Raw genomic sequence first — 13,742 nt, forward strand, 5'->3', positions numbered from 1 at the left:
ATGCAAATTGTGCGACACCAAAAATTTACAATTTTCTTGGTGGTCCGGGGCAACCAGCTTATCACCTGGGTCCAAAACTGGGGTTTATTCTCCGCCAAAGGAGTAGCATCAATACCCCTCAAAGGGATAGGAGTCCGCAGGGGTTCATGGGAAAACCACAACGTTTAGCAAAGTCTAAATCCATCAGATTCAAAGCTGCTCCTGAATCCACAAAAGCCTTAGCGGCAAATGTACACAAGGAGCAGATCAGAGAAATTTCCAAAAGGAAATTAGGTTGTACACTGCCCACAGCAAATGTGTGCGCAAAACATTTTTCTCATTTAGGGCAGACAGAAATAGTATGAGAGGCGTCCCCACAGAAAAAACACAGCTTATTACGCCTTCTAAACTCCTGACGTTGCGCCCTAGACAAAACCCTATCACATTGCATGGGTTCAAACGTTCGTTCAAAAGGCGGCAACGCCTCTCGTGTAGTTTTACGTTCACGTAAACGCCGATCAACTTGAATGGCTAATGCATAGAATCATCAAGACCAGAGGGAACAGGAAATCCCACCATAACATCTATTACGGTTTCTGCCAAACCCTTCCGAAAGAGCGCTTCTAAGGAACCATCATTCCATATAGTAAGGACCGCCCACTTTCAGAATTTTTGACAGTATAACTCTGCAGAATTCTGACCCTGGTTCAATGCGAATAGGATTTTCTCAGCTTGATCAATAGCATTAGGTTCATCATACAATAACCCCAACGCTTGAAAAAACACGTTCACATTAGTCAGAATAGGATCTCCAGGTGTCAGAGAAAAAGGCCAATCCTGGGGATCGCCGCACAGTAAGGAAATTACAATTTTAACCTGCTGCACAGAGCTCCCTGATGAGTTTGGCTTCAAGGCAAGAAATAGTTTACAAATATTCTTAAAATTCAAAAATTTAGACCGATCCCCAGAAAACACATCAGGAGTAGGGATTTTTGGTTCAACAGCAGATGATTGAGCGAGATAGGCAGAAATTCCTCGCACTTCAACAGCGAGCTGCTCAACACGATCAGACGATTGCTTAATCTCCATTAAGGAAAAAATCCTCCTACGGCCCCAGAGAAAAAGGAAAAAATATATATATAAAAAAAAAATTCTGACACTTTTTTTTTTCTAGCAGTAGCCGTGGAGCGTACCTACGATGATCCTAGACGCCTCGACACTGCCGGCGAACTAAATAAGCCTAAAGCAAGAAAGGGGAAATCTAAACTGCCCCAGAGCAGACCCCAAAGGAATAGATAGCCCCCAAACATATATTGTTGGTGAGACAAGATGAAAACACAAACGCAGGTAGGAAAATAGACTGAGCAAACGATGGGGCCCACACTAACTAGACAGGACAGGAAAGGAAAGACTCTGTCTGCAATCACGCAAAAAACCCTGCAAAAAATGCCCAACACGTCTGATAGAAAAATACTGAAGTCACTAGACTTCGCCCACTATATCAGCACTCTGGTATATTCTGAAAGCAGAGCAAAAAGAGGCCAATCTAATAAGGGACAAAAACAAACTGGCACAAGCAGTAACATAAGGATGGAAATTCAGCACAGCCCCAGCCGGAGCTGGCTGACCACACAAAACTGAAATAGACAAAACCAGATCAAATGTGAACAATAGCAAAAGAACACTTAGCTGAGCATGCAGGGACTGAGCTGGAAACTAAGACCTCAGGAGGCAGGAAAAAATGACCAGCAGGGATAGAGGGAGTCGGCTGTCTTAAATTCAGTCAGAAACTCCAGATCTCCAGTCATCCTCCTCATTATCAGGTGGCAGGCCTCTGTTAAGTAGATCAGCTCCATTACCTCCAGTAACCACCAAAGGGAGCCCGGAAAGAGAACGCTCGACCCTTCTGTCAATATATCCAGCTCCACTACCTTCACTAGTAACCAGAGGTAGGCCAGAAAGTGAATTCACAACAGCTCCCTCTGGTGGTTACTGAAGGTAGTGGAGCTGGTCAGATTGACAGAGGTGTTGCGAGTTCTCTTTCTGGGCTCCCTCTGGTGGTTACTGGAGGTAGTGGAGCTGGTCAGACTGACAGAGGCTTGCCACCTGATAATGATAATGACGATTGGAGTTCTGGGGTTTCTGATTGGAGTATTTAAGACAGCTGACTTCCTTCAATCCCTGCTGGTGATTTTCTTCCTGTGCCTTCTGAGGTCTGATGTCTCCTGCTCTGTTCCTGCATGGTTCAGCTAGGTGGTTCATGTGCTAATCTTTTTGCATTTGATCTGTTTTTTTTTATCTCTGCTTTGTCAGCTTACTCCTGCTGGGGCTGTGCTGGATCACCGCCCATATGTTACTGCTTGTGTCAGTTTGTTCTGTCCCCTGTTATATTGGTGTCTTTTTGCTTTGCTTTCAGTATATACCAGTGTGCTGATATAGTGGGGGCAAAGTCGAATGACTTCAGTCTTTTTTTGAGCATCAGACATGTTGGTTTTTTCAGGGTTTTTTGGGTAATTGCAGACAGTGTCTTTCCTTTCCTGTCCTATCTAGTCAGTCTGGGCCCCATCATTTGCTCAGTCTATTTTTCTGCCTGCGTTTGTGTTTTCATCCTTTCTTACCGACAATATATTCTTGGGGGCTATCTATTCCTTTGGGGTCTGCTCCAGGGCTGTTTAGATTTCACCTTTCTTGCTTTAGGCTTAGTTAGTTCTCTGGCTGTGCCGAGGCGTCTAGGGCATCGTAGCTATGCTCCACGGCAACTGCTAGTTGTGTGGATAGGATCAGGGGTCAGCAATCCGCTTAGTTGCCAACCTCTATGGTTTTCTGGTGGCTTAGCCTGGTCCTCTATCCTCCTCGGTGACCCATTCAAAACAGGCTCCCTCTGGTGATTGCCACGGGTAGTGGAGCTCGACGTATTGACAGAAGTCTATCACCTGAAGACGATGATTGGAAGTCAGGGGTTACTGACTGGGAGGATTTAAGTGAGCAAGCTTCCTTCATTTGCTGCTGGTGATTTGTTTGTCTTCCTGTGCATGAGGAAGTCTGCTTTTTTACCCTCCTTGGTCTTTCATCATTCAGATAAGTTATTTCTCTGCTGGAATCTTTTGCATTTGATATAGTTTTTGCCTTTCTCTGCATTCTGCTTTGCTGTGTGGGTTCAGCATTATTCCCTGCTGGGATGTGTGCTGGACCCCGCTCATATGTCATAGCTTATGTCATTCTGTTCAGTATTGCTAATCCCCTGTTATATTAGTATCTTTTGCTTTGCTCCCAGTTCACACCAGAATGCTGATCTAGCGGGGGAGAGGTCATGTGGCCTCAGTGTTTTTGTATATCAGACTTGCTGGATTTTTTCAGGGTTTTTGCGTGATTGCAGACAGTATCTTTTCTGTTCTGTCCTATCTAGACAGTTTGGGCCCCATCATTTGCTCACTCTATTTTCTGCCTGCGTTTGTGCCTCATCTTGTCTCATCGTTAATATATGTTTGGGGCCTATTTCTTTGGGGTTCTACTCCAGGGCAGTGTACCTTTCCCCTTTCTTGCTTTAGAATTGTTCTTAGCCTGCTACTACCTGTTCATGCATTTCACCATATTCTATCTCCTGTTAACAACTCGGCTTGTTTACCTGTCCTGTCTGACCTCTCTGTTCCTGATCTCAGCTACATTTACTGATCCTGTGCTGTCTGCACTGATCTGACTATGCCTCTGTCTCGCCCTCCTGTACCTCGTACCCGCACTTCGGACCCTCAGATCAGCTGCTGCAAACTGGGGGACAGCCCTGGAGTGGTACCTGGTGACTATCCTCACCATCAGAGGCTCTAGTGAATACCCATTAGTCACTTAGCTACGCCCCATCCAAAGTAAGCTTGGCCTATAGCGCAATGGGTCCACACCCACCAGCATCAGAGTAACGAAAGTTCAAATGTACTGACAAACACAATGTCCTTTTGCATTTTCCTCATGCCATACATGTTAGATTTTATCCCTTACAACAAAAGCTTTTTAACTATTATGCACTATGTGACGTCGGTGCGAGCGCTGTGGGAAATTTTAGATAAATTTTCCCACAGCGCTCGCGCTGACGTCAGAAAGGTGAAGTGAGTTCACTGGCCGTGAGCGTGCAGGACCTGTCAGATGGCACCTCGAGCAGGAGAACTTTCTCACGCTTGCAGTGCCATCAGACAGTGAATAGCAGTTCACAGAGAAATACTGAGCACACGGTGCTCAGTTTCTCCACTGGATGACAAGCTGCATGGTTGCATCATGAATCCATGCAGCCTGCCATCTAGATGTAGCAGGGCTGAACCCGTCGTGGGACTAATGGATTAAAAGCATCTCTGCGGAAATGGGAGGAATTTTGTTGCTTGTTTTTTTACCTGTTTGACAGATGACGAGGGCATCAGGGGAATGGGCGAGGTCATAAGTATGGTTTAATTAAGAATATTAATGGAATCTGTGTTTCTTTCAATTAAAGGACTTTTTCTGGGTGTCTGTGTTTTCTTACAGTGTTACTCTTACTATGGAGTTAGTATTGGGGGCATCTTATTGACGCCTCTCCATTATTAATCTCAGGGCTTGATCTCACCAGACAATACAAAAGTGACATTAACCCCCCAACTATTACCCCACTTGCCACGGCTACAGGACAACTGGGAAGAGCAAGGTTAAGTGCCAGAATTGGCGCATCTTAGAGATGCAACTTTTCTAGGGTGGCTGAGACCTGATGTTTTCAACCGGGGGGCCATCATCCCTGGCCCCTTCCTAGGCTATTAATATCTGCCTGCAGTTGTGTACATATCCTTTGCTAGTTATTAATTATAGGGGAACCCCACCTCATATTTTGGGGGGTTCCCCATTTAAATAGCTATACATACCTATTCTATTTGTATTTACTTTATGTAATCTATCTCGTTTATCCTGTTGGCTCCTGCAGTGATTTTACAGAACACGGCAGATGAATTACCGGCTTTTCTTCTGTCTATGTATGTAATATAAATACATATATATATGTGTGTGTGTGTGTGTCACTGACATCTATATATCTATGTACTCTATGTGTATACAGTATGCCTATTCTATCTATTCTATTCTAACCTGTCAGTGTGATTTTACTGTATGCAGCACATGAATTGCCAGCTTTTCAAAGGACACCGGTGCATAAAAATCGGACAGCACTCACATGGTCCGAGTGCTTCGCGATTTTTTCTCACACCCATAGGCTTGCATTGGTGAGTCTCGGCCGAGTCTTGGTGACAATTGCAGCATGCTGTGATTTTACACGCACGCTGAATATGCCCGAGAAAATAAATGGTGATGTCAGCTACCCCATAGAATACCATTGGGCCGAGTGCTATGCGATGTTATGGGAGTTATGGAAATAGCATAGTCCTGTTTCAGCATGTCCATCTCCGGCAGTCAGAACCTGAATGGAGTTATTCCTGTCTCAGTTATGAAAGGCTAATATGGGAATAACTCTTTAATGGAAAGGAGAGCAGCAAGCCACCATACTGTAGCAGGTTCACATGCTCTTTATGGTATTCACTGTATTTGCTGTTTATGGTATTGTCAAGAAACCTTGCCAACGACAACATTCAATGCATCAATTCTTTTCCTTTTTTCATTGTCTGCGTTTCCATCTGTAAGGAGGTCAGCCTTGACTATTGTATCTGAGCTTTTCTAATCATGTTATTGAAAGTTTTATCTTAGGTAAGGACAAGTTGACGTGACGCAAACCAACCACTACAAGATTTAATAGGTGTCTGACATCCGGCTGTCTCATAGACTACAGTGCCACCACAAATTAGATGTTTGGTCTCTTCCTAGCCGGTCGTATTGAAGATCTGCCGTGTAATTTGCTTGTCCATTACCCACAGACCATGCCCTATTGTCACAGTATATACTGTATAATTGCGCACGTTCTATATAAATCCTCAGTCTTCATGTGTAATAACAAGCAGTCAAACTAAAGATCAGATCGCATTATTGTCAGGGCTCTTTAAGTAAATACACTCCTCTGCTCCGCGCTTTGCAAAACGACAGATTACACTTTATTGCTATTTATTGATTTCTACGGAGGAGAGTAAATTACAGATACCATTGATTTTAGATGAACATTAGAACAAGGTTTTATCAGGAGATCACTTATCACGTTTGTCATCATTAAAGCTGCTTCTAATTGTGTTATCTTATTCGGATATTGGATTCTGCAGCATTTATTACAAAATAGCTGAGTATAGTTACTATTATGGATTCTGTGTATGTGAGATGGCTTTAATCACAGCACTATATTGAGGTCCAGATTTCAGCGGCAAAATGTAGACTCACAAACCTACTGAATTTGAAGAAGTTTTACACAGGGCAGGAACTACACTCCTATTCATTCCAGGGCAACTTTTGGACTTGACTCTCTGCATGCAACCTCGAGCTTGTTGCTTGTATACATGAGCTATCTGCCACCGCCATCAAGAAAAATAAAATAAAGTCATACAGATAGCAAATAATACCACTATACAAGTAATAAATACTGCCATACTGTTAAAGGGAACCTGTCAGCAGGATTGTGCACAGTAACCTACAGACAGTGTCAGGTCGCCGTTGATATACTGACTACAATGATACCTTGGCTTATGAAATCAGTCTTGTGGTTGTTGTTTAATCCTTATTTTCAGTTTTGAGTTAATGATATGCCCGTGGGGGTGTCTTCATGTGGTGCTCTGATTTTGTATTCATCAGTATGAACTCTGACAGGTCACTGATCCCTCACTGACCTGCCCCCTAGTTTACATAATGAAAATTATATAAATTGAAAAAAAAAAATCTTCTTCTGCAGGCAGGTGCCAGTGTCGGGGCCTGCACTGTTCCATGATCGCATCCATAATGTGCATTTAATTATTCTTTTTGATGGCATGCATAAATTCGTTAAAAAAAATCAGCTTGTTAATGGCGCCGGCTGTCATTTTATTTTTTTTCCGCTAGCGAGATTGCTCCGACGACGCCTGTGCAGTAGCAGCTATCGGCAATCCGATAAATGCTACTGTGAAGCTAGTGCTAGAGAAAAAAAATTGCCTCTTCTGAGATGGCGCCGACAGTGCCTGCGCAGTACCATTTATTGGATCGCCGGTAGCTGCTACTGTGCAGGCGCCGGCGGCTCCATCTTGCTAGAGAATAAAATAAAATTGTCTCCACTAAAATGGCACCGGCCAGCAATCTGATAGATGCTCTGCGCAGGCGCCAGCAGAGCCATCTTGGAAGAGGCAATATTTTTTTTTTTTTCTAGCAAGATGACGCCGCTGCTGCACAGGAGCGGCCGGCGCTATTTTCAAACTGATTTTTTTTTACGAATTTATAAATACCATAAAAAATAATAATTAAATGCACATTATGGCTGCTATCATGGTGCAGCGCAGGTACGGCCTCCATGCCTGCAGAAGGGGATTTTTTTCAATCTAATATATAAAGCTCAAAGTGTGTATGTATGTATGTGTGTATGTATGTGTGTGTGTGTGTGTGTGTGTGTGTGTGTGTGTGTACATGTCCGGGATAGGCATCCGCACCGTCGCAGCTACAGCCACAAAATTTGGCACAGTCACACGTCTGGACCCTGAGAGCGTCCTAAGCTATGTTGTGAGGCGAAATTTTAACCCTGCGCGTTCCAATTCACCAAACAATTTTGCCCCTATCTACATACTGGGGGAAAAAGTGTGTGCGTGTCAAGCCCCGCCCCTCATTTTGATGTCACAATGGTTGCCATGGCGACACTGATGTTATCAAAGGTCGCAATCTCCGCCGCCGCTCATTATGATGTCATAATGGTTGACTATGGGATGGAGGATGTGTGATGGGTATATGGGCACTGGACTATGGGATGGAGGATATGTATGACGGGTATATGGGCACGGGACTATGGGATGGCGGATATGTATATGGACACGGGACTATGGGATGAAGGATGTGTGATGAGTATATGTGCATTGGACTATGGGATGGAGGATATGTATGACGGGTATATGGGCACGGGACTATGGGATGGAGGATGTGTATGATGGGTATATGGGCATGGGACTATGAGATGAAGGATGTGTGATGGGTATATGGGCACTCGACTATGGGATGGCGAATATGTATGATGGGTATATGGGCATGGGACTATGGGATGGAGAATATGTATGATGGGTATATGGGCATGGGTATATGGGCATGGGACTATGGGATGGAGGATGTGTGATGGGTATATGGGCACTGGACTATGGGATGGAGGATATGTATGATGGGTATATGGGCATGGGCCTATGGGATGGTGGATATCTATGATGGGTATATGGGCACTCGACTATGGGATGGCGAATATGTATGATGGGTGTATGGGCATGGGACTGTGGGATGGAGGATGTGTGATGGGTATATGGGCATGGGACTATGGGATGGAGGATGTTTGATGGGTATATGGGCACGGGACTATGGGATGGAGGATAATTATAATTTGCTACAACTAACCACAGTTAGTTACTATGCCCGGGCAGCGCCGGGCTCTTCAGCTAGTGTGTATATATATATATACAGTCATATGTTAAAGTTTGGGCACCCCTATTAATGTTAACCTTTTTTCTTTATAACAATTTTGGTTTTTGCAACAGCTATTTCAGTTTCATATATCTAATAACTGATGGAATCAGTTATATTTCTGGATTCAAATGAGGTTTATTGTACTAACAGAAAATGTGCAATCTGCATTTAAACAAAATTTGACCAGTGCAAAAATATGGGCACCCTTATCAATTTTCTTGATTTGAACACTCCTAACTACTTTTTACTGACTTCCTGAAGCACTAAATTGGTTTTGTAACCTCATTGAGCTTTGAACTTCATAGCCAGGTGTATCAAATCATGAGAAAAGGTAGTTAAGGTGGCCACTTGCAAGCAGTTCTCCTATTTGATTCTCCTATGAAGAGTGGCATCATGGGTGCCTCAAAACAACTCTCAAATGATCTGAAAACAAAGGTTATTCAACATAGCTTTTCAGGGGAAGGATACAAAAAAGTTGTCTCAGAGATTTAACCTGTCAGTTTCCACTGCGAGGAACATAGTAAGGAAATGGAAGAACACAGGTATAGTTCTTGTTAAGCCCAGAAGTGGCAGGCCAAGAAAAATATCAGAAAGGCAGAGAAGAAGAATGGTGAGAACAGTCAAGGACAATCCACAGACCACCTCCAAAGACCTGCAGCATCATCTTGCTGCAGATGGTGTCACTGTGCATCGGTCAACAATACAGCGCACTTTGCACAAGGAGAAGCTGTATGGGAGAGTGATGCAAAAGAAGCCGTTTCTGCAAGCACGCCACAAACAGAGTCGCCTGAGGTATGCAAAAGCGCATTTGGACAAGCCAGTTACATTTTGGAAGAAGGTCCTGTGGACTGATGAAACAAAGATTGAGTTGTTTGGTCATACAAAAAGGCGTTATGCATGGAACCTAAAAAACACAGCATTCCAAGAAAAACACTTGCTACCCACAGTAAAATTTGGTGGAGGTTCCATCATGCTTTGGGGCTGTGTGGCCAATGCCGGCACCAGGAATCTTGTTAAAGTTGAGGGTCGCATGGATTCAACTCAGTATCAGCAGATTCTTGACAATAATGTGCAAGAATCAGTGACGAAGTTGAAGTTACGCAGGGGATGGATATTTCAGCAAGACAATGATCCAAAACACCGCTCCAAATCTACTCAGGCATTCATGCAGAGAAACAATTACAATGTTCTGGAATGGCCATCCCAGTCCACACACCTGAATATCATTGAACATATGTGGGATGATTTGAAGCGGGCTGTCCATGCTCGGCGACCATCAAACTTAACTGAACTGGAATTGTTTTGTAAGCAGGAATGGTCACAAATACCTTCATCCAGGATCCAGGAACTCATTAATAGCTACAGGAAGCGACTAGAGGCTGTTATTTTTGCAAAAGGAGGATCTACAAAATATTAATGTCACTTTTATGTTGAGGTGCCCATACTTTTGCACTGGTCAAATTTTGTTAAAATGCAGATTGCACATTTTCTGTTAGTACAATAAACCTCATTTGAATCCAGAAATATAACTGAGTCCATCCGTTATTAGATATATGAAACTGAAATAGCTGTTGCAAAAACCAAAATTGTTATAAAGAAAAAAGTTTAACATTAATAGGGGTGCCCAAACTTTAACATATGACTGTATATATATATAATATTCATTATGTAAAGTAGGGGGCAGGTCACTAAGGGATCAGTGACCTGTCATAAGCCCATAAGGATAAATAGCTAAGCAGAACACCACATGATGAAGACCCCCCACAGGCCTGCCCCAAAGCATGAGCATTTCTTCACCCCAGGTATCATTCTAATCAGTATAATGGTGCCAACCTGACACTGTTCTGTAGGTTAAAGAGCACAATCCTGCTGACAGGTACCCTTTTAAAAGGGTTATCAGAGACTATTTTAATTTTTTTCTAAGACCTTACTGGCAGGTAGTGGCTAACTGCCTGCCTGTTGCGCCCAATGCTGATCTTTGCCATCTCAGAGCAGTCAAAGATCGCTCCTGTGGCTTCATGTGACGTCACATCTAGTGATGAGCGAGTATACTCGTTGCTTGGGTTTTCGGCGTTCTCTGTGATTTAGTTTTTGTCGTCTCAGCTACATCAATTGCGGCTGCTGGACAGCCTGAATACATGTGAGGAATGCCTGTTTGTTAGGGAATTCCCACACGTATTCAGGTTGTCTAGCAGTCGCAAATCATACAGCTGAGACGGAGAAATCTAAATCTCTGAGCACACCAAAATACTCGGAGGACACCCAAGCATGCTCGGGAAAACCCGAGCAACGAGTATACTCACTCATCACTAGTCACATCAACAGAGCATTGACTTCTCTTCTAACTGCAGTGAGGTGGCTGTCAATCAGCATGACATTAGCCATCGCGGCCCAATGTCAGAGCTGCAGAAGAAGAAATGTCAAACACAGCCGAACATTATTAGAGTCAATGGGAGTAGAAACTACCGAATATGTTTGGAATCAATCATAAGACATACACTTACCCATTCAATTGAAGGCTCATGGCCCAGGAGAGACATGTTTTGTCCATTTAACTGTAGGCCAATAGCTCAAGAGAGGTATGGACAGTAGAGCAGGGACCCATCAGAGGGAGGTCACCTTGCCGCGGTTGATGGGCACACATGAATTGGCCAATTTATGTGCTAAGAATCTTCATTTTTGTACGTTCATCTTACTGAATAATAATACAATTTAGATTCAATGCTTTCAGTGTTTGCATATATCTTGTCTCCTGTAGAGTGCTGCTGTGGGTTTTTTTTTCTATATAATGCAGCTATCGCGGCTGGCACCTGTTCACACCTAGGAGGTGCTGGTCAGGTTTTTTCTTTATACCCAATATCTTAGCAGTCTCAAGAATGCTGTCTTCTTCTGTAAGACTTGCAACAATTTTTGATTTTACAGAGTCACGTAAATCTATTTTTTGGCCAATTTTCCAGGGGAAAACAATCTGCTTAATAATTCTGCACCCCTTGAAAAAGGGCGTTGATATCCTTAGGCCACACCCCGTCATTGCACAGATAAATATAACCTGATCTGCGCCATGCAATATGCATTCAAATATACGTATACAGCTTGGAGGTGGAAAATCTGCATAAAATGATAATGTGGCACCCCCAGGAGTATGGTCGCCACAGTGGCATTACCTTCCTCCTAGGGAGGGTGATGTCATGCTTGGAAGCAATGAAGGAAATCTAGCACACAGCATAGTTCCCACTCCAGGCCAGCAGAGGGAGCTCTGAACCAATCTGGGGGAGGAGCTGCTCTCTGGGGCCAGGAAAGGGAAGTTAGTTCAGTTTGTGTGAAGAGGGAAAAGAGTGTAGATGCGGAGAGAGGAGCTGGAGGATTGAACTGAATTCAGGCTCACTTCTAGCTGTAGCGCATGGTCCAGAGTCAGGTATCCAAGGTTGTATGGATGCTGATGGTCCTGCAGCAAAAAACCGGAGGAACAAGAGGCTGTAAATGCTCCGTTCCCAACTAAAACTCGGAGGCACAGCAGCAACTTGTGTGAGCCAGAAAAAGGAGGCTACAACTGTCTGCTATACGAGGGAAGTTCTAAAGAGAGCAAGCAAGGGGAATTTCAGTGTAACTCAGTACTGCAAGTGCCTCAGATATGCGCTAGGAAGGAGACTACACAACCCATCTGCATAGAGAGATTCCTAAGTTGCTTTCAGGCTGATCAGCTCCTGTCCCACCTGTAATCTGGATCCTGGACTGCAAAGCAAAGTAAAGGTAAAGAGAAACTTCACCCTGTTGTGTCATTGCCTTCTTCCTGCAACCCCTTCAGCACTGCTACATCTCTATGCTTAACACTGCACCCTCTTCCTCAACACCTATTACTATTGCCCTGGGACTACAGCTCTACCTGTGGGAAGATCTTACATCTTGCTGCCTTATACCATCTGTCCCAGAGGATCTGCCTGCAGCGTTGACTTAACCCCTTCATTGCCGAGCACCACAGGTGATGTCATGTATCATCCATCTATAAACTTTATTCAGCCATGTTTCACCCCTTTTGCATGGACACCCAGGGCCATGGACCAGGTCACTGCTACAGTGACACATCCCTCTGAGACACCAGCCCGGTACCGAGTAACCCCACTGCCCTGGTGGACGATCCATTTTGGCATCACGAACAGGATTTGCGAAGCCTGGTGCCCCTGGGTCCTGTGTGCCAAAGACTGTTTTGTGTGCCATGGACTTGTTGTGCAGTTGCCGCCATTACCCCGCCACTTGGTGCGTGGGAAGCCAAAGGGGCGTGCCGTCGTGGGCGGAGCCTGCCAGTGAGCACTAAAAGTGAGGTGCTGCGTGGGAAGAGACCAGCGGGCGGGAAGTGAGGAGCAGAGGCCTGCAGTCCCGGCATCCCCCGATCATCCATCCTGCGGAGTGGCAATCTTTAAGCCAGTGAAACATGGGGCCTGGCCAATGTTAACTAGGGGGGAAGAGAATGTCTGAGGCAAGAGAAGATGCAGCGGTGAACACCACCGCACCTCCCACAGCGCCGCAAGATGCAGGGGCCAGCGCAGCTGCGGCTTCAATGGCTCCGCAGAATCCAGCGGCCAGCGCCGCCTCCAGAGCACCGCAAGAACATGCGCCCACCACAGCAGTCCCCATAATGCCGCTGTCCATGCCCTATATACCGGGAGCGGCCTGGTTACCGCAGTACTCAGGGGAGTCACATACCCTGAGTGAATTCAAAGAGAGACTGTGCAGTTTGTTTGAAGTGTATCCTCTGTCTGAACGCCAAAAAGTGAACATCCTTATTGTGCAGCTAACTGGTGCAGCGCAAAGAGAAGTAGAGTCCTGGCAGGACACTGATAAAAAGACTGTTAAAAAGATTCTGGCTAAGCTAAGAAGCACCTTTGACACCCGCACTGCAGCTGAAATAAAAATGAGATTCTTTGGGTGTAATCAAAGAGTGCAGGACAGTATACGGGACTATGCTCTTAACTTGCAGGAGGCGCTTTGGGCCATAAAGCAGATTGACCCAGACAGTGTGAAGGATGGAGACAGACTGTTAAAGGAGCAATTTATTGAGGGACTCCTATCCAGTACCCACAGAGCACAGCTGCGCATCATAGCCCTACAATACCCTGATCTAGACTTTGCAGACTTTAAAGACAGGGCTATCTGGGTGCTGCATGAACCAAATGTCAGCCGTCCAGCGCCCCCTAGGCACCCAG

Source organism: Dendrobates tinctorius, unplaced genomic scaffold, assembly GCF_039654945.1.
Source record: "Dendrobates tinctorius isolate UK_male_01 unplaced genomic scaffold, ASM3965494v1 ptg000048l, whole genome shotgun sequence".
NCBI classification, from domain to species: domain Eukaryota; kingdom Metazoa; phylum Chordata; class Amphibia; order Anura; family Dendrobatidae; genus Dendrobates; species Dendrobates tinctorius.